The sequence below is a fragment of the Castor canadensis genome, chromosome 5 (genome assembly GCF_047511655.1).
Source record: "Castor canadensis chromosome 5, mCasCan1.hap1v2, whole genome shotgun sequence".
In the NCBI taxonomy this organism is placed as follows: domain Eukaryota; kingdom Metazoa; phylum Chordata; class Mammalia; order Rodentia; family Castoridae; genus Castor; species Castor canadensis.
In genome coordinates, this window is record NC_133390.1 from 23,182,658 (window position 1) to 23,210,426 (window position 27,769).

The window sequence follows — 27,769 nt, forward strand, 5'->3', positions numbered from 1 at the left end:
GCCTTGTTGCTTTTTTTTCTTTTTCTTTTTTAGCGTCAATAATATTCTTTTTCCATTAAGCAGAAATTACAGTTATATGAAAAAATTAATGGTCACAAAAGTTTTCCTAAAGAAATATGGCCACTCTAGCTCATTTTCTGAAAGACTGTTGGGTTTATCTCTTCATTATTATTTATTACCTATTCCTCTGTATAAACCCATGCTCTTAATGAATGTTGCTCTGGCACAAGTTCTGTATAATAGACAAACATTGCCAGTAATTTTAGGCAGAAAAAAATATCTACCTTTATTTCTCTATGCCCAAAACTACATACAAAAGAATATCGTTTCTGTCTTATCAGATATATGTAGAGTGCTACTCTTGGTTTACTTCTGACTTCTTCCAGTAGTTAGTGCTAATAAATAACTATTTGTTTGGACTAAAGTAGCTCCTGAAGATATAGATATGAAATACAGTTTTTAAAAATTGTTTTGTTGGTTGATTGGCTTAGTTTTTGGTTTGAACTCATTCTTGCTCGCCAGGTGATCTACCACTTGAGCTGCTCCAGGCCAGAATTACAGTTATAGTTTACTAGTATATTTGCTAGCATGTTTGGTTTACTACTATATTTCTAACTTAAACTGTGGCTAAAGAGTTGGAGAAATAGTCATGCCAACTGTTCTGTTTTTGAAATTTTTACATATACATATGTATGTGTAAATGCACTGAGTCCACAGTATTATTCAATATTAGTTTCAGCAATGCAAATTACTCTGACAGTTCCTTATCTACAGAAAGGAAAGTGTGATTATTATAACAAACTCTAGATTCAGAGTGTTATACGTCTGCTATTTGCATATAATTCTGGCATGTTTCTTATTTTTTAAAACTCAATTTGTTTGATTGTAAAATGAGAAAAAAATACCTATATGCTGCAATTCTATATGATGGGCATAATGGAAAATGCACATAAATCACTTATGGCAGTGCCTGGCACATGCTAAGCAGCCAGGAAATAATAGGAGTTTCTGGATAATAACTAGAGACCTGTATTCTCATAACTGTTTCCATGGTCTGCTTCCAATAGTGATACTTTTCTGGAAAAGAGAAAGGAAAATCTGTATATATAGCTAATTAAACTTCTTAAAAATTCCCAAGGGAAAATTACAAAGCAAAGAAATTTAGGCCAACTTTTTCCAGCTGCTTAATTTTTATACATTGTTCCTTACATTTCCTCCATGAGATTCTGTAGGAGGTTGTTGATTGAACAAAACCGAGTAAATATAGTGCCTTTCTGGACCAAAAGAAGTGTTCCACAGTGTCACCATCAATACCCCATTATAGAAATGTGCTAAAAGATGTCAGAGAAATGCCTCATGCATTCCTTTTTGTCCACCAGAAATAATATTATTGCTGACATTCATTGTAATGTTTCATTTACTTTTTTTTAATTGAAATAAACACCCCTTCCATATCTCTGCACACATTATGGGAAACACTGCCAAATAAGATCAAAAGTAGCACTGAGGCAAGTACCAGCAACACAGAATAAGGAGCCTAAAGCACAATACTGAAATCCAGTGAAATGTCACTGAGTTACCAGGGTTTTGGACATATATGATAATGGATTTACTCAAGCTCAAAGAACATAATGTTTTAAAATTCCATCGTGTTTTTGTTTGAAAAGAAATACTATTAGAAAGCTAATCTGTTATCATATAATAGTTAATTTTATTTTTTTGGAAGTTATTCAATTAAAAAATCACAAATGAATGAGCAAGAAGATGAAATGTTATGTAATGATCATTAAGTCAAATAAACTAATAAAATCAATACATTTTTCTTGGAATATTCACAGTTACATTAAGGGACTGATAACATAATTTTATCAGGACCAAAGAAAAAACAGTTTTCTAATGAAACAGAGTTTAATTGATAACAAGTTTAATGATCATAAGGAACAGGTTGTAGTTATCTGTTTAGAGAAATTAGCCACAAAAGTGGTTTTTGTTCTTTAATTAATATTTCTCACATTTCTAAAAATATCCAAGATTACATCTTTCCACCAGGTTCCTTATCAGTGTGTTAAGAATGATAAGGCATTTTGGTTGGGCATATGCATCTAGAAATTAATTATTTTTTTCTAGATTTTTAAAAATTTCAAACTATTCCCTAATTATCCTTGGGATCTCATTGGTATTTGCTATTCTGAATTCATAGGAAATGGTCACCAGACTGAAGAGACAGCTTACAGAATGGGAGAAGACCTTGGCCAGCTGTACATCTGATAAAAGATTGATAATCAGAATTTAAAAGGAGCTCAAAAAACTAACCTCCCAAAAAATCAATGACTCCATGAAGAAATGGGCAAATGAACTGAACAGAAATTTTTCAAAGGATGAAGGACAAATGGTCAAAAATACACAAGAACAAATACTCATCATTCATGATGATAAAGGAAATGCAAATCAAAAACACATTAAAATTCCACTCAATCCTGTTGAAATGGCTACCATTAAGAACACAAAAAACAACCGTTGGCAAGGATGTGGGGAAAAAGGAATCCTTATACACTGTTGGTGGAAATGTAAGTTAGTACAAACACGACAAAAGCAATATGAAGGTGACTCTTTGAAGGAATGTAACTCAGGATAAAGATACTTACACACCCATGTTTATAACCATATTATTCACAATAGTCAAGCTATGCAAATAGCCCAGATGTCCTACAAATGATTAATGAATATATATATTTGTTATATATGTCACATATAATATATAATATATTATTTATATGTATAATTCAGCCATAAATGAGAATGAAGTTTTGTCATATGCACATAATAGAGAGCATCATCTTAAGAGAAAATAGATCCAAATGCAAACACAAATGTTATTATATACACATAGATGTATGTGGAAAATGTTTCCAAAAGTAGGACACTAAGTAAGAAAAAAGAAAAGAATGATAGAAAGTAAGTAATATTGAAATACATCACATCTGTGTAAAAAAAACTCAATGAAGCACATTGAAAAATGTTGAACAATACAAGGTAGGGATAAAAGGTAAGGACAAGTAATACAGGGATTAAACTGAATAAAATACAATATATTTACAGGTAAAATCCCACTGAACAATGAACTGACACTAAAAGAAGGACAGGAATGTAAAACAGGTCATGTTAAGAGGTAAAATGAAGAGGTAAAAGAGGGTAAATATGGTTGTGGTACTTTCTATATATGTATGAATATGGAACATGGGAACATTTCAAAGTCATTTTGAGAAGGGGGAGTGGGAGAAGAGGTAGAATAATGAAAGACATGATTCAAACCAGGGTATAATATAGATATATATAGAAATGTCACACTGACACCCCCTGTATAATTATCATTTACAAATAAATCATTTTTAAAAAGATTTATGAGGTAAAATGTAAAACTAGATTTAAAAGGCAAAATTCAAAATTCTTAGCTTGCCCTTATACTATAACATGTATTGTTTCTCCTAAAGCATGTTTGTATGTATTCACTGTTTCTGAATATTATATTGGCACTTATTAGTACCAAATATACTTAGACACATTTCAGAAACAGTTACACACTTTGGTGGAAGGACATGAGGAAAAGGACAAATGGGAACTGGTGATGATCTCTTCTTTTCAGCTGGGGTCCAGGAGAATGGCTAAGGTTCTGCTACAGAACCTGCTACAGGTTCTGTCCACTCTGAAATGTGCTCATTGCTTACCTGTCAATTCATCCTTCTGTTTCTTTTCACTCAGAGATCACTTGACATAGAATATCTCTTAACGGTAAAAGAGAGATATCTTGTAATATTTTATTCATAAGCTCAAAATAAGGTTTTCATGTAAAATGAAGATATTGCTTTCTCTTCATTTAAACATGATTAATATCATACTAGAATACAAGCATAATATGATGTTTATAAAAAATAAAATAGTGTAAACTGTGAGAAAAAGGAGTGTTAGGTAAACATGATTTCCCACTTTTTATGATAGTATTCTTCATATGTACTTTGTGTGATATACTTTTATCCTTAATGTAAGTTCTTTTGATAAATATTCTGAAGAAATTATGAATTTCTATTTAAAAATAAATTTTATTCTACCATCAATAATAATAATCTTCTTGTTATTTTAAAGGTCATGTTGAAAAGTCTGGCATGAAATGGTTTTGGAATCACCTCTCTGTCCTAACAAGTATAAAGCTGAATAAACTCAAAAAACCCAAAAACACAACAAAAAAAATTCCAAACCTCTTCTTAGATCTGTAAGAGAAGTAATAACAAAGCAATGGCTGCGCCCAAAATTGTACAGTGAGACAGTTACTGAGAATCACATCTCACCAAAAGGGGAAAGTGCAAGCAGAGACCTCCATAGGAATACACACACAGTATAGAAAACATGCATGTAATTGGTAAATTGCTGGAGTCTCAAGGTATGCAAGGTTGACAACTGAAAACTTCACAAGGACCTAAACATAGGGGATCACCACCTTTTCTACTAGTTCACCTCCAGAAACTATATCACATCCTCACAATGAAAATACAGAAGAAAAAAGTCTAAGGACTCAGGTAGGGAGAAAAAAAAAATGGTGTTTTGAAATATACAGGAGCTTTCTCTTCTTTTCTTTTTTTATTTACTTTTTTTTAATTATTATTATTCATATGTGCATAAAATGCTTGGGTCATTTCTCCCCCCTGCCCCCACCCCCTCCCTTATCACCCACCCTGCCCCCTCTATCTCCCCTTATCGCTAATTTTGTTGAAGAGAGAGTATAAGCAATAATAGGAAGGAACAAGGGTTTTTGCTGGTTGAGATAAGGATAGCTATATGGGCAGTTCACATGCATTGATTTCCTCTGCATGTGTGTTACCTTCTAGGTTAATTCTTTTTGATCTCACCTTTTCTGTAGTTCCTGGTCCCCTTTTCCTATTGGCCTCAGTTGCTTTTAAGGTATCTGCTTTAGTTTCTCTGTGTTGAGGGCAAAAAATGTTAACTAATTCTTTAGCTGTCTTATCTATCTTCATATCTCCCTTGTGTGCTTTCACTTTTATCATGTGTTCAAAGTCCAATCCCTTTGTTGTGTTTGCCCTTGATCTAATGTCCACATATGAGGGAGAACATATGATTTTTGGTCTTTTGGGTCAGGCTAACCTCACTCAGATTGATGTTCTCCAATTCCATCCATTTACCAGTGAATGATAACATTTCATTCTTCTTCATGGCTGCATAAAATTCCATTGTGTATAGATACCACATTTTCTTGATCCATTTGTCAGTAGTGGGGCATCTTGACTGTTTCCATAACTTGGCTATTGTGAATAGTGCTGCAATAAACATGGGTGTGCAGGTACCTCTGGAGTAACCTGCGTCACAGTCTTTTGGGTATCTCCCTAAGAGTGGTGTTGCTGGATGAAATGGTAGATCAATGTTTAGCTTTTTAAGTAGCCTCCAAATTTTTTTCCAAAGTGGTTGTACTAGTTTACATTCCCACCAACAGTCTAAGAGGGTTCCTTTTTCCCCACATCCTTGCCAACACCTGCTGTCGGTGGGGTTGCTAATGATGGCTATTCTAACAGGGGTGAGGTAGAATCTTAGTGTGGTTTTAATTTGCATTTCCTTTATTGCTAGAGATGATGAGCATTTTTTCATGTGTTTTTTGGCCATTTGAATTTCTTTTTTAAGAAAATTCTGTTTAGTTCACTTGCCCATGTCAGTATTGGTTCATTAGTTTTGGGAGAATTTAGTTTTTTAAGTTTGCTATATATTCTGGTTATCAGTCCTTTGTCTGATGTGTAGCTGGAAAATATTTTCTCCCACTCTGTGGGTGTTCTCTTCAGTTTAGAGACCATTTCTTTTATTGAGCAGAAGCTTTTTAGTTTTATGTAGTCTTATTTATCTTTCCTATCTCTTAGTTGCTGTGCTGCTGGGTTCCAAACTCTAAAGTTGATACAGGAAAGAGTAAGAAATACTCTGGAATTACTAGGTATAGGTAAGAACTTTCTCTTCTTTTCAACAAGACATTTTCCCAGGAGATACTGTTTTACCCAAGCCAAATCTTTGTTTTTGCCATAGCATAACCAATCTGGAGAAAGGAAATACCAAGCTCAACTGACTTCAACTTTACGCTTGAAAGAGAAAATGCCCAGCTCCAGCCCCCTCTAACAATTCTATTTCACCAAAGGGGGATAGAAAGCACCAAGATGTAATAGTGAATTTCACCACATAAGAACACAGAATCAGCAAAATTCTGAGATTTAAACATGTCTACAAATTTTTTCCATTTCCAAACCTACCATCCTGCCACAGAAGTCCTACTTGCTGGAATTCCATTCATCCAGTATATTATACTCACATTTTGAAAAAAAAATTATAAGACATAATACAAGGCAAAAAATGCAGTTTGTAGAGACTGAGAAATCATCAGAATCAGTCATAATATAGCAGGGATGTTGAAATTATCAGACTAGAAATTAAACACAGATATGAGAATTCTGATGGAAAAAGACAACAAATGAATAGATATGCAGAGTAAGCAGAGAGAAATTCTACGGACGAATACAGAAGAAATAATAGAAATGAAAAGCACTGTAACAGAAATGAAGAATGCTTTTCCTTGGCTTAATAATATCCTTGGCACATCTGAAGAACTTCTGAGCTTGATGACATGGAAACATACAGGTACAAAATTGAAACACAAAGATAATAATAAAGACTGGAAAAAAGAAGAACAAAAACAAGAAAATACCCAAGAACTGTGGCACAACTAGATCTGTAAGAGATGCATACTTGGAATACCCAAAGAATGAGGAGAGAAACAAACAGTAGCAATATTTGAAGTAACTATGCATAAGAATTTTTCTAAATTAATATCAGACACCAAACAATAGTTCTAGGTCTCTTTGTGTGAACCATTTGCAACAGGCTATAAGTTTGAAAAGTAAAACCAATAAAAATAACAAAGAAACCCACTAAAAACTGTTAAGAAAAGGACAGAGTGAAAGGAGAAGAATTAAGGAAGCAACGCACATGGGATGAATTTGATCAAAGTATATGACTGTTTCTAAATATCACATTCAAAACTGTTCAATTAATTTATACTAATAAAAATTATAATAAAGCTATGGAATGAAAATATGAAAAGGGCATTTAGAATAATTCAGCCTCATCTATCTCCCTTTATATTCTTTGGAGCATTCTTTTTTTGTATTTATATGATATTTTCTTAGTTTTTTCCTTTATTGTTGTGCTGTGTGGTGGTACATTGCAGCATTTACAAAGAATCTTACAATGTATCAACTATATCATACTTGAATTCACCCCCTCCACTTCTTTCCCTAATCCCCCCTCCCCGATTCATGGAATAGTTTCAACAGGTATCATTATTGCATTTGCATACAAGTGTACACATTTTTTGCACTGCATTCACCCTACTACCACTTTCCTTGTCACCTTCTCCCTTCCACTGGTACCAGCCTTCTTCCCTGCACAGGACCTGTTTTTCCCTCCTGTTCATTCTTGACAAATGGTTTATATTAACTCTTCTCTGTTGCTTTTGAGGGTTATTTACTCTAGAGTTAAGCATTCTATATTATTTTTAATGAAAATATAGTTCATTCTAACAACTCACCAAGTAAATTACTTAATCGTAGAGTATGAAAAACAAAGCAAAATGATCATATATATGTCATAATAAACACATATTCCTAATGTATAAACTATCATTTTGCTAATGTCTTCATAGGTCAAAATATTATTCATGTAATTATTCCTCTATTTTATTTATGGGCCCATGAGTAAAAACAAATCTTAAAATATCTCTATATTTCTGTTAATTGAGGTCCCCTTGGTTTTACACTTAAATAATTAACTAAATGGGGATATATTTGTGTTTTAATCAGATGTCTATTGCAGTAATGTTGAAGGAATGCCATAGTGAATCCTTCTACAGAAAATAATTATAAAAATAAACAATACTGAAAATATTGACAATAACAAGAGCTAGCGAAACCCTCACTTTCTAATGTCAATCTAAAATATTTCAGGCTACTTTGAAAAATAGCTTGATGGTTTCCTAAAAATTAATATAAACTTACTATATAGCCAATATGACTAAAAGGAAATGGAAACTTACATGCGTGTAGAGATTTACAACTTTGATTCATAGTAAGGAAACATTGATAACAGCCCTTATTAAACACAATGTGGCATATAAATACATGAACGACACAAGCAATACAATGGATGAATCTCAAAATCCTTATGCTAATTTACAGAAGCTTAAGACAAAAAATATAGAGGAAATATAGGGATGATGGAAATGGTTTTCATCATGAACATGATTGTGTTTACTTCAATGTTTTCAATTTTTAGAACTCATCTAAGTGGACCCTTTAAATGGGTGTAATTTCCTCAAAAGGTTATTTAAGTGGTTTACGAGATTTAATGCTTCTGATTTTGAGCCATCTGCACAATTTTGTATTATGAGTATTGATTTTACAGGAAAGTCATAATTTATTCTACTTTGTTGGTAATTTAGAAATATGGAAGCCATGTCTCCAATGTTTTATTCTAAGTTCATTTTTCTCAAATATCAATATAGTAGGCCTGAGTACAGCAAAAGGGTAAGGAGGGCACATACAGTCAAACAAAATAAGCATCCCAAAGTGGCAAATTCAAGTAATTTACTGCCTATCTCAAATTTAACTCAAGTACATTGTAGACACGCACACATACTGTGTGCTTATAACTAATGTGCTAGTAAATTAAAGTGTAGGGGATTTCCAGATTGGGGAATTACAAGATGCTTACTGGGCTGGAGGTGTGGCTCAAGTGGTAGAGCACCTGCCTAGTAAGTGCAAAAGATTGAGTTCAAACCCCAGGACCACCACCATCACCAAAAAAAAAACCAAAAAAAAACACAAGATGCTTACTATCAGTCAGTCAGAAGTGCAGTTTCACTCTTTGGTTTCAAACTTACTTTGATGTAATAATTTGAGAATGTTACTTGAAATGCCATTTTAATACTAGGAAGATCATTTCCTTATAATAGAAATCCCAGTCCTGTAACTAATCTGTAAATAAACAAATAATCTTTGCTAATATTTTTCCAGCAAGTGCAAATCTATTTATTATTTTAGTTTCTTCATTGTGCTCATAAGGATATTTTAAAAAATTATACTTTTTAAAAGGAGATTTTATAGATGTATTTCATTCTTAGATGAAAAGAAGGGCAAGGCAAATCTATATAATTATTTTCTTTATCATAACAAATGTGAAATACATACAATACAAGGATAAAGAAAGGAGTTGTTCTCTACTTCTGGTCTTAACAGTCTGATTTTTGTTATTGATAGTACAAGGCACAGTTAAAAGTTTTTGTTTTTCTCTGTTGTAAGAGTGAGGACTCTGAGTTTGAATATTGTACGTCTAATTTACTAATTTTCTGATTAAGGACTATTTGGTTGAACTACTTCCAACTTATTTTCAGCTTTTAAAATTCAGAGCTTTATTATCTACCTCAGTATTTTCCGTGTGTATTTGAAATATGTTAATATCTGCAAAAGTACTTTTTATTTTCTAATTTTTAGATTTGCTTGCATGTGCATATATTAGGCCATCTCACCTCCTAACCTCCTCCCCCCCGATCTGTGAAAGTACTTTTAAAATACCTGAATTGGAATGAGAACTCGGTAAGTGACCATATTTAAGTTCTATTTTGATACACTATATTTATGATATGTAAATATTCTGTTAGTCACAATGATTATTATTAATAAGTTTTCCCATTATTATTCATTTAATATACAGTTTTTATTAGCATATAATAGTTGTATTGGAGGATACATTATGATATTTACATATGTGCTTACAATATATCTTAGTTCTATTTACCCCCTGTATCTTTCTCCCTCCTCCTCCTCTCTCCCCTCTCTCCCCTCCTTCTTAAAACAATTTCAAGAGCTTTCATTCTTCTGTTTTCATATATGAGTACACAATACATCTATCATGTTCACCCTTATTCACCTTTTCATTATGCCTACCCCCAACCCCTCACTGGTATCTAACCCTGGGAGAGACTTACTTTACCCTCCTTCCCTTTATTTTTTTAAAAGTGTGTGCTGATAATCGCAGGGGGTTTCACCTGGACACTTCAGGCCTATATATATAGTGCTTTAATCAAACTAACCCCTCCCCCATTACTTCATTTTTCTCTATTACCATGCTCCCCTAATGTTCAACAGTTTATGGTGTATTACATTTTGCACTGTTCATATATACATGGGTTGAAAAATAATCACAAATTCAAAAGGCTAGGAAAGAATAAATCTCAAAAGGGGAATTGAAAAACACAAAACAGTAGGTAAGTAGCAAGCATGATCAACTCAGTAAACTAGCAAAGACAGTGCAGAGTTTTGAAGATATAACCTGTTTATGAGATGCTGCTTACCTTTCCAAAACTAACCTTACTTTTGCATTTTTAAAATCAAGTTATGTGATTCTTGGTTTAAATTCCCTTACTTCACAATAAAAAATACTTGGAATTTGACTTTCACTCATTACTCCACATTTCTACTCCAGTATTTCTGACTGCCATATTATCAGACATTTCCCTTAGAGTCAAAACCAAGACTTCAAAAGACATTCCACTTATTTTCCCAAAGTATTCTGAGTGATAAAATGTCACTGTATTAAATGAAGAATTTGTCAGAAATTCTACTTTTAGCATATATATTTAGATAATTCAACTGGAATAAGTAAAAATCCAGCAATTTGATATTTTGTTGTATGTCACATTTTAATAAGAAACACATAACATTTGAGAATTTAAAAATTACATTCTTTACACTCATAATATTAAATAGTAAGATATTTTTTACTTATAAATAACATTCCAAAACACAACCAGATTTCCCTTTTAAAATGTGATTTTGTAAGTTTTTATTCTAAAATATTTTTAAGATATACTGATGTTTATAATATCTAGATAATTTTTTTTATTGAAAATAAATCTTAGTTTGACACACATAGCTAAATAAGAAGAAATTATTCTCCATGTACAAAAAATATGTTAAATTTTTAAAAAGGCAAAGTGTAAAGATGGTGGACGAGTTGTATCCAGGACTTGAGAGTAAGATGGACAAATGTCCATAAAGAGGCACAAAGTTATATTTTATGTTTATTAAAATATGTCGTATCTTATGATTTTATTGTGCTCATAGTTATTTATAGAACTCCATCTGTGAGTGATAAACTCATTGAATTTTATTCTTAAAATTGACATTGTTGCTATTTCTGTGTAAAAATGACAGTGCAGAATAATAATTTTGTGAATTACAGAAATCATTTTACCTGCCATACACAACTATTTGAAAGAGAAATCATGTGTGTATAGTCCTGTGGGGAATTCATTTTCAAAGGGCCAGGTTCTTGCCATATAATCATACTTGTCAAATTTTTTGAAAAACAACACAAATGGTACAACCATCTCTATGTTAGCCAGTTAAAACTGAGCTGGTGGTTATTATTTAAGTCAGGTTCTTTCAATACTTATATCTCTTTAGCAAGGAGGAAACAAAAATTTGAACTGAGAAAAGGCTTTAGCCTGAATGCATGAGAACAGCATTAGGGTGAATCATAGTAAAGGATTTTTTTCTCAGATTCTCAGAGCTAGCTTAGACACAAAGTTTCAATTTCTAGTTTCCTTGAAATTTTACAGTCCTGTGATTACTTTCTGTGATTTTTTAAAGTTATTTTTTCAACCAAAGCATAAATAGAACTTGTGTTACATCTTTTCTATGCTATTTGATATTCATACCAATTTCTCTCAAGGGAAATCTATCCTGGTTTCAACCTTAGACATTTTTAAGATTATTTTGTGAACCACAAAGTATCATGCAGAACATTATTTGGAAAAGTTGATAGTACTTAATCTATAAAATAGGCTCAGTTTCAAGGTGTTTTAGGAATTGCTTATCCTATTGTTATTAAGAAAAATATTAAATAATGATTTTTGTTAAACCATGGTAAAGAAGAATTTAGTCGGGGGAGTCAAGATGAATATAAGGATTACTGCAATTGGGTTTTTCAGTAAGGGAGAGTGTTGGTCTGACCTTCTAAATATACCATGGCCAAGTGGGAATTTATAGCCAAGGATTGGGGTGTGGATCATGTTAGGTCCCTGGCATTCTTAGGGTATGCAGAAGGTCCCAAGGCTAGTACCTGAAACAAGAACTCCTGATTTTATGGCCACTTGCCAACACCCTCTGCTTATTTCCCTGCATGTTTCTCTGCTTGAAAAACACCTCAGGAACTTCCAGTTACTTAACTAGCCAGGCATGTCGACCTGTTTCATCTGGTGGTCACAGATAATCGGAGACCAGAGACTCTCTCCCTCCCTCATGGCTTGGCCCCTCCTATAAAGCCCACTACCCATTTTAGCCAAGCCACTGCACTCTGAACACAAGAGTGACAGTCCCATGGTGTGGTTCTTATAACTCTTTCTTTCCACACATGGCATGGTCTTTATTTGGCAGTACCTTATATCTGCTGCCAAAACCCGAGAGAGGTTAACAGGATGCTCCTGCCTGCAGCTGCTCCCTTGCTCTTCGTGTCCTGCCCTATCCCAAACCCACACTTCTGAACTGACCCCACTTGCCTCCAGACTATGGATTTCAGACCTTACTGCCTTGTCAGCTTTCCCATCCATCATTAGCCTTTCTCTTCCACTGCTCTCCTCCTGACCTACTCCTCAGTCTCGGTAAGTGTCACGCTCCTGCCAGGGCTACCTGCTCTGCCTGGTCTGGAAGTCACAGTGCTATGCCAAGTATGCCTCTCTCAACTCGTTGGGGTGCCCACCACTTAGCATAGGGACTCCTGGTTAGCCGGTTGGGACATTTTCCACTGGACAGCAACCAAGGCTGGGGATGTCCATGCTTAGGAACCTGCTCGGGTGACACTTCCAGTCTCTCTCACTCTCTCTCTCACTTGTTCCCTTCCCTGTTTTCCTTTCCTCTGCCTATGGTGAGAACTCAAAAGCCCCTCCAGCTTACTTTGACCAAACAGCAACTGGATGATTCTGCTCTCCTTGCCTGAATCACATAAAGGAGGCTGGCTCTTGACCTAGATCTATATTGGCCTAAAGAGTAAACTCACCAAGCACCTCTGCACCTCTCTCTCTCTCTCTCTCTCTCTCACTCTCTCTCTCACACTCTCTCTCTCTCCTTCTACATTATGGTGACCTCCTTCTCTACATTAGGCATGTCCACTTGGATGCTTTCTCCTCACCCTCCCCTTGGTCTCTAAAATGATATAATCTAAGCGACTGATTTTCACACACTTCTAGATCTTGACAATTTCTGCCATCACAATGGCAAGTGACCCAAAATTTCATTCATCCAAGCTTTCCTTTCTCTCTGTTCTCGACCCTCCCTGCTCCAATCTTGTAATGCCATTCAAATCCTCCTTGCCAGTGACAACCCCCCTCAAAGTCTGTGTCTCTCCCCTTCAAAAGACTCTTACTTGTGACTTCATGGGCTCTGATTGCCCACCTCCCAACTCTTCCCACCAGTCCTCTACATCAATCTCCCACCTTATCCTTATCCTTCTTCCACCCCTGCTGGCTCTCCCAAACATCAGCAACCCTATTCCCCTTTCATGGTAGTCACAATTCACCCTGAGCCATCAGCTCCTCAGGAACCAACACTGACATTGCCCTCAGCCCCTGTTACAACCTCACCCTTCTCCTCCCCACCTGCATCCCAATCCTGCTCCCATACCTCTTCCCAATCATGCCCAGAACATCTGTACACACTCCAGGATGTGGCAGGAGCTGACAACATTATCAGAGCCCATATGCCCTTTTCCATGACTGACCTCTCTCAAATTGAAAAGAGACTTGCTTCTTCTCTAATGACTCAGCCTCCTATATTAAAGAATTTAAATACCTCACTCAAGCATATGATATGACTTGGCAAGAGACTCATCTTCCAAGGATGGAATAATTATTCTCAACTCTCATTTTATTTCCCAATCATTTCCTGATATTCGAAGAAAACTTCAACAGCCAGGGAATGGCCCTAAACCCCCCAGGGAGATCTTGCGAAAATGGCATTTATTAACTGAGATAAGGCCTGAGACCAGTGAAAGGCCCAGCTCTTGACGGCTGCACTGAGGCTACCTCCTCCAACTTTGAGACGGGCCAGACATCAATGCATGCCTACAGGGGTCTGCTTCAAGTGCAACCAGACAAGACATTGGGCAAAAAACTGCCCTTCACCTCACCTGCCACCAGGACATTGTCCACAATGTAGCCAGAGTGGACACTGGAGGATCGACTGCCCCTCTTTGTCTCTGCAAGGTAGGTCAGTCTCCCATTCCCACTCTCAACAGACCTCTTGGGCCTGGTGGCAGAAGACTGATGTGGCCCTGGGACCTTAGCCCCCTTCAAGATCACCTCAGAGGAGCCCAGGTAGACCTCAATCACCTTCACCTACTTGGTGCTACCTGACTTCTCGGGTAAGCTTAAACCTCCACAGATCTCCATGGCGGGGGTGGACGGACCCCTCCACTAGCCAAAAAAGGAAAGACAGTTTTATTTAAAATAAAATTCTTATAAAGGTTAATTTTAAAACATAAGTTACAAAGTAAACTACTGAAAAGATAGGTAAACTTCAATGTATGACAAAATTAAAGCTGACTATAATCTAAGAGCTGCCTAAAATATTTTTAAGATCTTACCAAACTAAAATCAAATTCTCTATGTCTATAAAATAATGGTTATCTTAATATTGTTCTGCTCTAAGTAACATCTACAAAAAAATTTTTATAGGGAAAGATTTTATCAAAGAAATTATTTGTGTTTTCTGCTGATTCTGTCAAGCTTTAAGTATACTAAATCAGAGTTCATTTATATATTTGTTCATGTGTCTTAAATGACCACCTTGTAACAGTATTTTGTCTCTACTTGAACTAAATATAGTACAAAATTTACAAAGTTAAAAATGTAGATTTATATAAAATAATGAGCTAAAGCTCTCTTTCATCCAAAAGTATTACATTTAACCTCCATTCTGACAGTCAGACCCTATTTGCCTTTAAAGATTCCACAAACCCTTCACAGACACTAACCTGGACAGTTTTGCCACATGAGTTTAAAGACAGCTTTCATCTTTTTGAATAGACCCTAACCAGAGACTTATTAGATTGACACTACCCAGAAGCCACCCTTCTTCAATATAACCATCCAAATGATTACAAAAGAGGGGAGGGAAGATGGCATACTAAAGACACTCAGAACTTTCATTCATCTCCACAAACCTGTGTGTGGCTGCAAGGAGAGGTTAGTTGGGCAAGAAGCAGACAGTGGAGACAGTAAGTGATGACTTACTTCAGTACAGAGCCACAGTGTCCCTCATCTGTAGAGCAACTGAGTCCTTTTTAAAACTGTCTGGCCTCTGGGGATAAAAAGTCTCTAAGAAGAAGGCTCAATTACATCTCTCACAGGTCACCTACCATGGTCTGGTCTTAAAGGGACAGACTACCAGAAGCCCTTCTTTCTTGAGCCCCTTTGAAATAATGTGTGTCCACCCATTTCTCTTAGGAAACTTGTCTTCAACAGACCCTGCTCCTCTGGCTGACTATCTACCTTATCTTAATTTCCTCTGGGAACTTCTCAGACAGCATGCAAACCAGCTCCTGCCTCACCCCTCAGAGGGCCCTGTAACAATTTCTGTTAAACCAGAAGATCTTGTTTTCCTAAAGGATCCTCAACCCTCTCTGTTGGGACCCCAATGGCAGCACCTCTCCAGGATAAAACATTGCCCACCAACTTTAGACTCTTCCACTACAGCAAAGTATGTGTACTCTTGCATACCACTGGGCCCCATGCAGCTATGCCTCTCCCACAAACTCTCTCCCTCTTCCACTCCTGCATAAGCTCTTAGTCCTCATTTGGCTCTCAATCTGCTTTCTCTCTCTTTGCAACCCCAAAATCCTCGTTCTGTGACCCATGAACGCACACTGAGCTGGCAAGAAGTATTGTTACTAAGACTTTACTGTTCCACACTTACTATTCCTGTGCAGACTCTGTTATTGGGTCATGCACTCACAATCGGACCATTTATCAAGTGTGCTCCCATGAAAATCAATTTAACTGCTTCAACCCCACTTATTGCCCTGTGGAGCTGTGGTTAGAACTCAGGAGTGGCCACCTCACTGGGAACATTGTTACTTGTACCCAGGTGTTCAGTTCTGAAAAAGCAGTGTCATTATTGTTTGATGCATGTATGGCCATAGACAAGCTATGTGGAGGTACAGGCTGTGGCTGTGGAAGCCTGGGTTGGGAAAGGACTTATACATCAAATGAAAAATATATGTGCCAGGGAGACAACTCTTGGCCATGTAATAATGAGGGTTATCATTTTTGCCCTTATTGGAGTTGTGATTCATGGGCCACATGGCACGGGGCTACACATTTAGCCCTCCTTCAAAAAGACACTACTACCCCTAACTGCAGTCAAGGCACCTGCAACCCTGTAAATTTCACTGTACTTAAGTCATCTGATTGGCACAGGGACAGATAATTAGCATAAGGATAGATGGCTAGTGCTTTTACCCCAGGACTCTGTTATACCTTAAGTTAACATGAGAGTTTCCCGTGAGAATTCCTCATACCAGGTCTTCCACTCCTTTTATGAGGAAATGCTAGATAACTTCCCCATTTCTGTTACAAGCAAAAACCTATTCTTCACAGTGGCCGAATCTATAGCCCAGACACTAAATGTCACTTCATGCTACGTGTGCAAGTGACCAACATGGGAGACCTTTGGCCCTGGGAGGCAAGGGAGTTAGACCCACGAATGCCTTTCAATGAAAGTGCCTTCCCACAACACAGGACAGGAGTCTGGCTCCTTAAAACTTCCATTATTGGGAATTACTGCATCACCCACCATGGAAAACAATTTTCCACCCTAGTGGGGGACCTAACTTGTCTAGGAAAAAAGTTTTGCAATGATGCAGCCCAAGAGACTCAGTGGTGGGGTACTTCAAATCATACGGAACACCAGCCTCACCCACTGGCCAACTTTTCTAATCTCAAAACAGCATGGGACAATCTTACTGCAGATATAAACTGGCAGGTTCCTAAGGGGCTATATTGAATCTGTGGAAGGCAAGCCTAGACAGTGTTTCCCAGAAACTGGTTTGGGTCTTGTGTGCTGGGTTCCATCAGACCATTCTTCTTCTTGTTCCCCCTCTAACAAGGTGAAAATCTGGGAGTTCCCATATATGAACAAAGACTAAACCAAAAAAAAATGGAGAACCTTACAAATAGGCACTTGGAAGGAGGATGAATGGCCTCCTGAGCGAATCATCCAGTACTATGGTCCTGCCACCTGGGCAGAGGGCGGGTCTTGGGGGCTACTGCACTCCTATATATATATATGCTAAATCTCATCATCAGACTGCAGGCTGTCATAGAAATTATTACTAATGAGGACTGCAATGTGCTGGGGAGACAAATCTTGGCCATGTAATAATGAAGGTTATCATTTTTGCCCTTATTGGAGTTGTGTTTCATGGGCCAAACCCCACTCAGCATGAAGCAGCTAGATCAATCAGCACCTATAATAGCAACAAAAGGCTGGAATGTTAGGTCCCTGGCACTCTTGGGGTGGGCAGAAGGTCTCGCAGCTAGCACCAAAACCAGAACTCCTGATTTTATGGCCACTTGCCAACACCCCCTGCTTGTTTCCCTGCATGTTCCTGTGCTTGAAAAACACCTCAGGAACTTCCAGTTATTCAATAGCCAGCCATGTCGACCTGTTCCATCTGGTGATCACAGATAATCGGAGACCAGAGACTCTCTCCCTCCCCCATGGCTTGGCCCCTCCTATAAAGCCCACTACCCATTCCAGCCAAGCCGCTGCACTCTGAACCCGAGAGTGACAGTCCTGCATTCTGGTTCCTAATAAATCTTTCTTTTCCACATGTGGTGTGGTCTTTATTTGGCAGTACCTTACAGCTCAGTGAATGGGAAATTAGTAAGAGAAAGGTAAACTGATCCATCTGGACTCTTGCTAGAGACATGCTAGGGTGATCTGACCTCACCTTAGGTAGTGGAGGAGAATGAATTCTCTGGTAGGAAAGGAACAGTAACCAGCTATTAAGGATGGGGAAGATTCTTGCTAAATTGATACAGAAAAGCTCTTTGTTAAATGGATTTCACAAAAAGTTCAACGATGGGCCTAGGAAGAGATTCAAAGAATCTTTGTCAGTACTAAGTGCATCTGATGGACATACCATTTTGTCATTTTTTCCTTCCTACATTAAGAAAAAAACTGACATTACCCCTTTATGGTACTTGATTTTTTATGAAGCAACTTATGTTATAATAATGTGCTAATTCTCACATAAGGCACTCATGTCCAAGTTCATATCTGCATTGTATTTTTTAACATTTGCATATTCTTAGTGAAAATTTTATATCTGAAAGATTATTAAAATCTTTAAAGATCAACATTGTGTTACTTTCCCCAAACAGGTTGGAGATTTAACAGATCAGCTTTTTAAATTTCCAAACAGTGCCTTTATAAAAATGAGGAAGATGAGGCAAAGGGAAATGAAGTGAATTGCAAGAGAACCAGGCCAAGGAAAGCAGTGGAATTGTAACTCTGGCAGGGGACACCACAATCAAAAAAAAAAAAAAAAAAAAAGAATAAGTCCAGCATTTCTGTAAATAAAGATATGTGATTTAAATGAAAAGGTAAGGGAAAATGACATACATTCTTGTATGAAATGAATTAATATTGTAGTAAAAGTTATTGAGGTTTATACAATAAGTATTTTTAAAAATGAAACTATATGTTTGCCCACAGAGTGAAGGTGGTACTAGTTCTATTACTGGAATTAGTCTGAGCTGCCAGTCTTTCCAAGGCTAATATTTGGGAGATGAAAGTCAGTAGGAAGGAATCAGGCTCATTCAAAGCTAGCCCTGAAGAATACAGCTGGGCTATTTCCTCAAGCTCTACCTTGAGGGACTTGGGTACAAAGATGGGGGAAATGAGCAATGCAGGAAGGCTGTCTGGGGGCAGGGTCATATAGGGCTTGTGTTTCCTTATCTCCCCCTTGTCTAGAATATGGTAATGGACCTCGACCCTTCTACAGCTAGTTCCTATCCTAATGAAGGCCTTTCCAAAAGTCATCAGATGTTCTGGGTTCTTTAAATCTAAAGAAAGATTATTTGGCCATTAATGTATTGATCATTAAGTAGGGATCTTTTTCTCAGGATTTCTTTCTGAAAAGAATTTAGAATCCTGGACAAAAGGAAGGTGATATAAATCTTGTATAAGGATTAGGGAAGTGAAACAAAAGTAACTCCCAAGAATAGCTTATCCAAAAACTGCCCAATTATAGTCCAAACATCTTCATACCATTGTCTCAGATAGAGTAAATGGACATTTAACAGTAATTACCATTATAAGACACAGATGGTTATTGTATATTTTATTCTGATTAGCACCATAATGTGCACACATAAATGCACATTCATATATGTGACACACCTTGTTCTATATTTGGTTTATTAGAACCTGATATGCACATGCTCTAAACCGCATTACATTTTTCACAGCTGAAGAATTTTGGTGAGTATCTTCTATCAAAAATGTCATTGAAATATTTCCTAATCAACATTTTGCTATTTTCCCCAAAGAGGGAAAAAAAAAAAAAAAAAAACAGAAGAATCAGGACCACAGACCACAAGTAAAGAAATTTTATTATTAGACTTTTTGTATATTAAGTGATTATAAACAGGGAAATTCCAAGTGAAAAATTGGAACTTGTTGAGGACACACGAATACCTGCTAAGACTTACAGTTTATTCTGTGGCACTTTTCCTTTTAATTTTATTTTCTTTTTAGTTGCAAAGTTCTGTTGCACATTTCAAGCATGGTTTTGAAACTTTTCATATTTATTTTTAAATGAAAATTTTTCCAATGATTTTAATATGCTGCTATCTTAGAATATCACACATTTTATTCAAACTGCAGTGAATACTTCCACCTAACCTTCATTTGTGTATGTTTTTCTGTATTTCCCCAAAGACATTTCCTTGAAATGTAGTATATTGCTTTATACTCCTTTATAAACCCATGGAACTTAAAATCCTCTGTGCCAATAATCTCATTTCTTTCTTTCCCACTTTCAAGAAATTATTGTAGGGTTGTGAAACATACATTTAGAATAATTTCTTGTTGAATTCTCTGGTTTAGACAATGTAACTGACCTCTCTGCAATCAAGAATTCTTTTTAGGTTTATTTTTAGCTATATTTGTCACCCACCAGCTGTCTAGGTAGTTAAAATTCCTCTAGAGAAACTGTTAAATTGTGTTAGTGAGACTGAATTTCAAGTGCAAAACAGCACAGTATAGAAATGCATGTGCAAAAACTGACTTCACCTCCTGACACAGGTCAATATATGATCTCTAATCAATAAAAGTTAATGATTGAAATTTCTGAAAAGTACTGTAAAGCAACATAGTTATTTTATAGCTAAAACCCAATATTTTTATGTGACATTTAGGAATTTTTTTAAATACTGAAAATGTATTTGGAAAATTATTGAAAGCAGAGGAAAATTAGATCAACATATATAATACTATATTTAAAATTGAATACTGTCTGAAAAGTATAGTTTGTTATTTTTTAAATAATTCATTTATAAAGTGAATAATTATAAATTTTAAAAATAAGTAAATGTATTTTTACATATAAAGCTAAATACTAATATAAGAACATTTTAGAAAAGAATTTTGTAAACATTATATATTATTGTACCTGCTCAATTTCATGAAGTAAAATGATCAAAAAAGCAAAAAAACCTTTGTAGTTTTTAACGGCTCTTCATCCACAAAGTTAATTAACCATAAATTTGTTAGCAGTTGGGCTTTGAAGTGGGATGGAACTAAGGCTCAGGTACATATTATTTTAATGAACAATGATGTGTGAAACGAATCATAGCCTTGTCAACAAGATAATGGTGAATTATAGCCTATTCATGGAAGAAAGGCTACATGACAAGCAAATGGAGCAATTTGTAAAATATGCCAGTGACTTTATATTTCAAAATAGAAAAACTCAAGGAAGCTCATAGCTTTCAGGACATGCCCATACAATAAACACACTTAATCCTGTTCTGATAATTTTGCTGCAAATATTTTATTTTTTTCTATTTCTGCTAGAACAAATTTATTATGAACTTAGTAGTTTTTTTTTCAGGATTATAGTATGGTTCTTTTTTTTATTATTATTCATATGTGCATACAAGGCTTAGTAGTTTAAATCAATATAAATTAATTTTTTTACAGTTCTCTTGGTCAGAAATCTGACACTGGATTTGCCAGACAAAAACCAAGGTATAGGTAAAGACATACACCTTTTTGGAAGCTCTAACAGAGAACTCATTCTTTTTTCTCTTTATTTGGAATGTTGGCAAAATTCAGTTTTTTGTGACTGTAGTTCTTGATATTAGCTAGCATCTTGTAAAACCAGTAAAGATAGGTTGAGCCTCACTCATGACTTATATCTCTTCCTGTTCTTTTTGTCTCCTCCTCTTTCTTTTCTTTTTTCTTTTTATTTATTCACATGTGCATACATTGTTTGGGCCATTTTTCCCCCTTGAACTCCATCTGCTCCCCTGCCCTTTCCCTCTAACCCCTACCTCCTTTTCTTCCAAGCAGAACCCGTTCTGCCCTCTTCTCCAATTTTGTTGAAGAGAAGACATAAGCAATAATAAGAAAGACATAACGTTTTTGCTAGTTTGACATAGGATAGCTATACAGAGAGATTCCTAACATTGCTTCCATGCACATATATATTACAATCTGAATTGATTCATCTCTAACAGACCTTTTCACTATTGCCCAGTCACTTTCCCATAGTGACCTCTATAGTCTTAACTCATATGTTGTTGACAAGAAGGATTTTCTACTTTAGGGTCTTATGTAATTAGGGTGAACCAACTAGAATAACCTCACCATCTCAAGATCCATGCCCCTACTCTTACCTGAAAAGTCCCTTTTTGCTGTGCAAGGTAACTTACTAATAGGTTCCATGGATTATAGTGTGGACATCTTTTTTTGGGAAGGGGCAATATTCTGTTTACCAAACTTTTAATATTGATTACTTTATTTGGTGAATTTATTTGCAAATATTGACAAAACAAATTCAGTGGCTTACACAGCAGAATATACTGTTCCTGACAGTTCTAAAAACTATACATTTAGGACCTAGGTGTCAGCAAGTATGGTTTCTTCAGATGCTTCTCTCCCTGGCTTGCAGATGGCTGCTTTCCTTTTGTTCCTCATGTAGTAATTTCTCTGTGTGTATACCTCCCTCTTTAGTTTCACAGAAGGAGCTCAGTCTGATTGGATTATAACCTGAAAAAATGTCTTCCTTCTAACTCAATCACCTCTTTAAAGGTCTCATTTCTAAATATAATCACATTCTTAGTTGTTGAGTGCTAGGAATTTAACACATGAAGTTTTAGTATGACACAATATAGACCATAACATCCAGTTATGTAAGAATTATGAGATTGTAAAGATAGGAAAAATTTAAAAGTGACTTTACTTGAAATGCAATTTAAAAAGCAATAATCAGTTATATTAAGTAGTTCACAGTTACTCATACTATTGTATGAAAAGAATTTCAACTTAGTACACCTCATTTACCCAGCATACTTTATTTTTTCAATATACCAATTTACCCCTCAACAGTTATAACTTTAAAATATATGTTGTCAAATTTCAGTAGTAGGGTTTGATTTTTTTAAAAAGCATAAGCATAAAAAATAGTACTGTGTGCCTGTACATTGTGATTTCTGAGTTGACAGTTTAATTTAGTGATCCACATATTTGCACAGGCTTAAACTTATATATGTGTATATATATATAAATATATGTGCATGTTTATATAAATTCAGATATATTTTAATATGAATGTTTCTATAGATAGATGCATTGATATATCTATAATGTAGCTATTCATAATAACTGCTAGGTTTAAACATACAATAATGGAAAATTGAAATAATATTTCATTATTACTTTAAACTGTGCACAATGAATTGAAACATTGCATAAGGAGGTTTCAGATGCCAGTGCATTGTGGATATTCTAGGCTTCACTTAGAAGGCACACACAGAGGAGGAAACAGCTCAACAAATGGGGAAGAATTGTAGAAGCTTCCTAGAAGAGATAACACTCTTTCCCATGCAAAAGGAGGGAGTTGAGTGGAGAAGGAATGAAGAGAGCAATGAGCTCTCAACAAGTGTAAAGTCTCAGAGAAGGGGAATATTTCCGAACAAAGGTTGGATTTGAAAGTTACAGAGGAAATTAGAGAGGAGAGTCAGTATTTGGAAGATGGAAACATCATAGGGTGTTCACAAAACTAGAGAAGTAAAATAGCTTCTTATGATAGAATAAGTACTATCTTCAAGGTTTTAGAACTTCATCTCAAAAGCAGTTGGAGCTCCTGAAGATAATACTTCCTATAGTAGAAAAATGAAAATGATCATATGTAAATTTTATCCTCATATGTCCTACTAATTGATGATGGATAAATAACGTAGAATCTGACAGTATTTAATAATAATAAATCATAGCAAAATAATTAATGCTAATTGAGCTTTTACTATGTGCCCATTATTTTTCTCGACACTTGAATGATGCAGTTCCTTTAGACCTATATTTTTTGAAGTATTCTTTCAGCTATGTATTACTAAAGAGGAAACCGAAAATTGAAAGTTGAAATGACTTTCCCCAAATAAAATATCTGTTAAATGATAGAGATATCATTAGGGTACTGGTAATCTGACTACTTAAATTGTATTTTTGTAACACTGTCTGCAATCCTCAGAAAGGTAAGACAATGAAACAAAAGTCCAAAGGGCTAAAGACATAGACACAATAGGCAATACTTATTAAAAGGTTTGATCAAGAAAGTAAAGCAAAAATGACACATAAGTTTCTGGCTCAAACACATATATTTGCATAATCCTCTTGAGTTTATTTCCCACTTGTAAATGTTTTCATATATACTTTTAATTTGAGTGTTTATTTCTTCTTCCTTTCCCTGAATTCAAACTCTTCATTGACATGGATGAATGTTTTATCTTTGTAAACTCAACCCCAAATCTACACATGATATTTTCCATATAATAAATGAAAATTGTTTTTAAATGGGAAATTACCCTGCAGTTTTTTTATTCAAAGTGGCAAAACTTTGATTTTTTTTCTTAGAAAAAAATAAAATTAAATATTTTTATATTAATCTTTGGTCAGGATAATAGTATATGAGTGTTTCAAGTCTATCATTTTCAAAGATAAGAATAAAACCAGGGTTTTTCTCAGGTCTGCATTCACTGGATAACAACATCCAGTGTGGCTTTTCCCACTTGATGTTGACAGCAATAATGTAGGAGTAATGAAATAGCACAGCAAAACAAAATGCCCCTCTTTCATTAATATGAAAATAAATTTTCCAAGGAGAGAATCAATTTTTTCTTAAAGAAGAAAGTAAAAGCAGGTACATAAAATAAAGATAATTGCAAAGAGGCATTTTTGGATATAAAATTACCACAATAAGTAAAAAAACACACATCAACTATTCTGTGAAGAAGTTTTATTTTACAAAGAAACAAAACCTTAAGAAAAACCTCTAGGTAAATATTGTAAAGATTCAGCCGGCAACAATTATTCCATAGTGAAAATGATCTGACTTTAGCCAAAATATAAATAGATGCTCCTAAGCTGCATCACCTATTCATAAAAAAAGATCACTCAGATACTTAAGAGTACATTTTGCAGTTTTTTTTCTGAAATAGCTCTCAAGACACACTTCTTGAAAGCTGATTTTCTACTCCCATCTTGCTCCTATATGGACATAATGGACAATTTATACCACCTATTACTCTTGTGTCCCATGTCCCTGTATAAATGAAATAACCATCTGTCTTAAGGAGAATTCTATTCAAAGTCCTAAAGTTTGAATAGCACGTCAGTTTTACTACCTTCATACATCTTCTTTCAAAAACATGAGTCACTGTTTAGTCAACGGATTGAATATTGACATAGCAAGCTCCTGGGAAGAATTTAGCCAGGAATTTCTTGTGACTTGTGTTTCCTAATATAAAGATATTAAAGGAACTGTATTTCTTAAAGTTTTTCAAATCCTATCTGTCTTCTAAGCTAGTTTATTAGAAAGCATCATCCATTAATTATTTCTTAGTCTCTATAGAAATATACATTTTGTGCAGCAATGTCATATTGTAAGATTGCATAGAGAAACAAAAAACTGGAAAAACTGTTATTTTTCATATATATCCAACTTCATTCTTCATGAATATGAAGTTAGAAAATTTTTCCAGAAATCATTTCTAATTGAAAAGGCCTAATGTAATAGAGTGGCCTAAGCAGACAGTTCAAACTCTGAACTATGTAACATGCATTTCTCATTCTATTTTTATCAGGATTCTTAGAGCTATCTTTGATAAACAATTTTTAAATCAATATTTTGTTTTCCTGTTTATTTTCTCTGAATGTATTTATATATGTTAATAAAATTTTCTCCAAACAATATATATTTAAATTTTCTCAATGTAATTATCATTGTGTTTTGTCAAGTAGATAAGCACTATGTATTCATTACCTTATTTTCAGACATGTAAGTGCTTATCACCAACTATATGGATATAAAGAAGCTGAAAGAACTGAGTACAATAATATTGACTTCTGAAATTTACACAGCTACTATATGTAGAAAACATTAGAAGTTAAAGATGAGGTGGGATGTTCAAAAGACACAGAAGTATATAAACACTACTTTTCCACTCCTTTCATTTTTCTATCTGCCAACAGGAGATGTAGTAAGAAAATAGGCTTCAAAATATTATTTTGTAAAGACTTTATACACAAATAAAGAGTTAGCCCATGCTGGCCCTGACTCCTGACCTTCCTTCCCCAATATTGCATTACCATGCTAGGTGAAGAAGTCTGTTTTTAAATATTATATATCACATGGTAGAAAAACAGAAATGAATGAATCTGAGCTTTGTAATACATTGTTAATATTCTGAGCTCTAATCAGTAATAATAGTAATTTTACCTCCTTGGAGCACAAGAGTGGTTTAGTAATTTTTCCATTATTACAACAAAATACCCAAGATAATTAACTTAAAGGAGGAAAAATTATTGTGGCTCATGGTTTCAGAGGGTCCAGTCTAAGATCAGGTGGCCCTCTAACTTTGGGCATGTGGTGAAGCAACATGTCATGAAGGGGAGCACCTTGTGGTGGCTATTTAACAAAGAGTAGAGGAAGGGCCTGGGGTGCCAATACCTCCTTCAAGGAAGTATGCCTCATGATCTAACTTCTTTCCCTTAGGCCTTACTTCTTAAAGATTCCCCTGCCTCTCTACAGTGCCATAAGCTAGCAATCAAGTCCTAACACATAGGCCTTTGGGAGGCATTTCAAATTCAAACTATGGCAATGAGCAACAAAAGGATGACTGGAATAATCTATGTGGTCTATTCAAGGAATCAGATAGGCTTTTCGTTCTTCATGTAAACAAATCAGGTAAAATTCAATAGTGATTCCAATTGCTCCTAGACTTTCTTTGTTGGAATAATTTTTTATTACTGTTTCAATCCCATTGCTTATTATTGATTTTTCATATTTCTGTAACCCCTTGGTTCAATTTTTGTAGGTTTATGTGTTTAGAAGTACATACTTTTCTTCTATTTATTTGAATTTATTGGAGTATAAATTTTCAAAGTGCTCAACTACATTTTAATGGCTATCTGTTATAATATCCCCTTTTTATCAATAATTGTATTAACTTGTGTCTTCTCTGTCCTTCCTTTGTTTATCTTGGATAAATGTTTATTGGTCATTTTTACCTTTTCCAAGAACCACCTCTTCCATTCATCCGTTGTGTGATTTTTTTAGTCTCTATTTCATTAGTTTCCACTCTGATCTTTGTAATTTCTTTCCATCTGTTGGTCTTTGATTTAGTTTTTTTCTTGGTTTTGTAAGAACTTGGTAAGTCATTAATTATTTATTTGAGATCTTTTGGATTTTTTAGACAGGTCTCTCAATGTAGCCCAGGCCTACTTGTAAATAACTGTGCAGCTTTGTCTGTTCTTAAATTCACCATTATCCTGCCTCTGACTCTCAAGTGCAGAGATTGCAGGCATTTGTCATCACACTTGATGGAGATGTGTAATGTGGTCACATTCCTAGTTATAGTCTTCACTCTTTGAACAGCCTTTGCTGTATCTTACAGATTATAATATATTGGAGTTCCATTTCCATTTGGTTCAAGGAATATTTTAAATGTCCACTCTGCTCAAGGATGCAGAGATGGTCTGCAGTGCTGAAGTCAACCACTATTATTGTACTGAAGTTTATCTATCCTATTATGATCAGAAGTATTTGTTTTAGGAAATCTGTGCACTGATATTTCTTGCATGTATACAACTTTTTTATCTTAATGATGGATTATAACCATTATCAGTACATAGGCTTTAAAAGAATTACTAATACCAATGCTTCTCAATCTGATACTTAAAATGTAACGGAAGGTTTTCAAGCTCATTCTGCAAATGCAGTTACAAACATGGTATATACTGGTTAAGAATATAACCATGTAAAAAGCTACAAGCCAATATTCTTCATGAACAGAGAAATAAAAGTTCTCAAGTACTTTCAAACT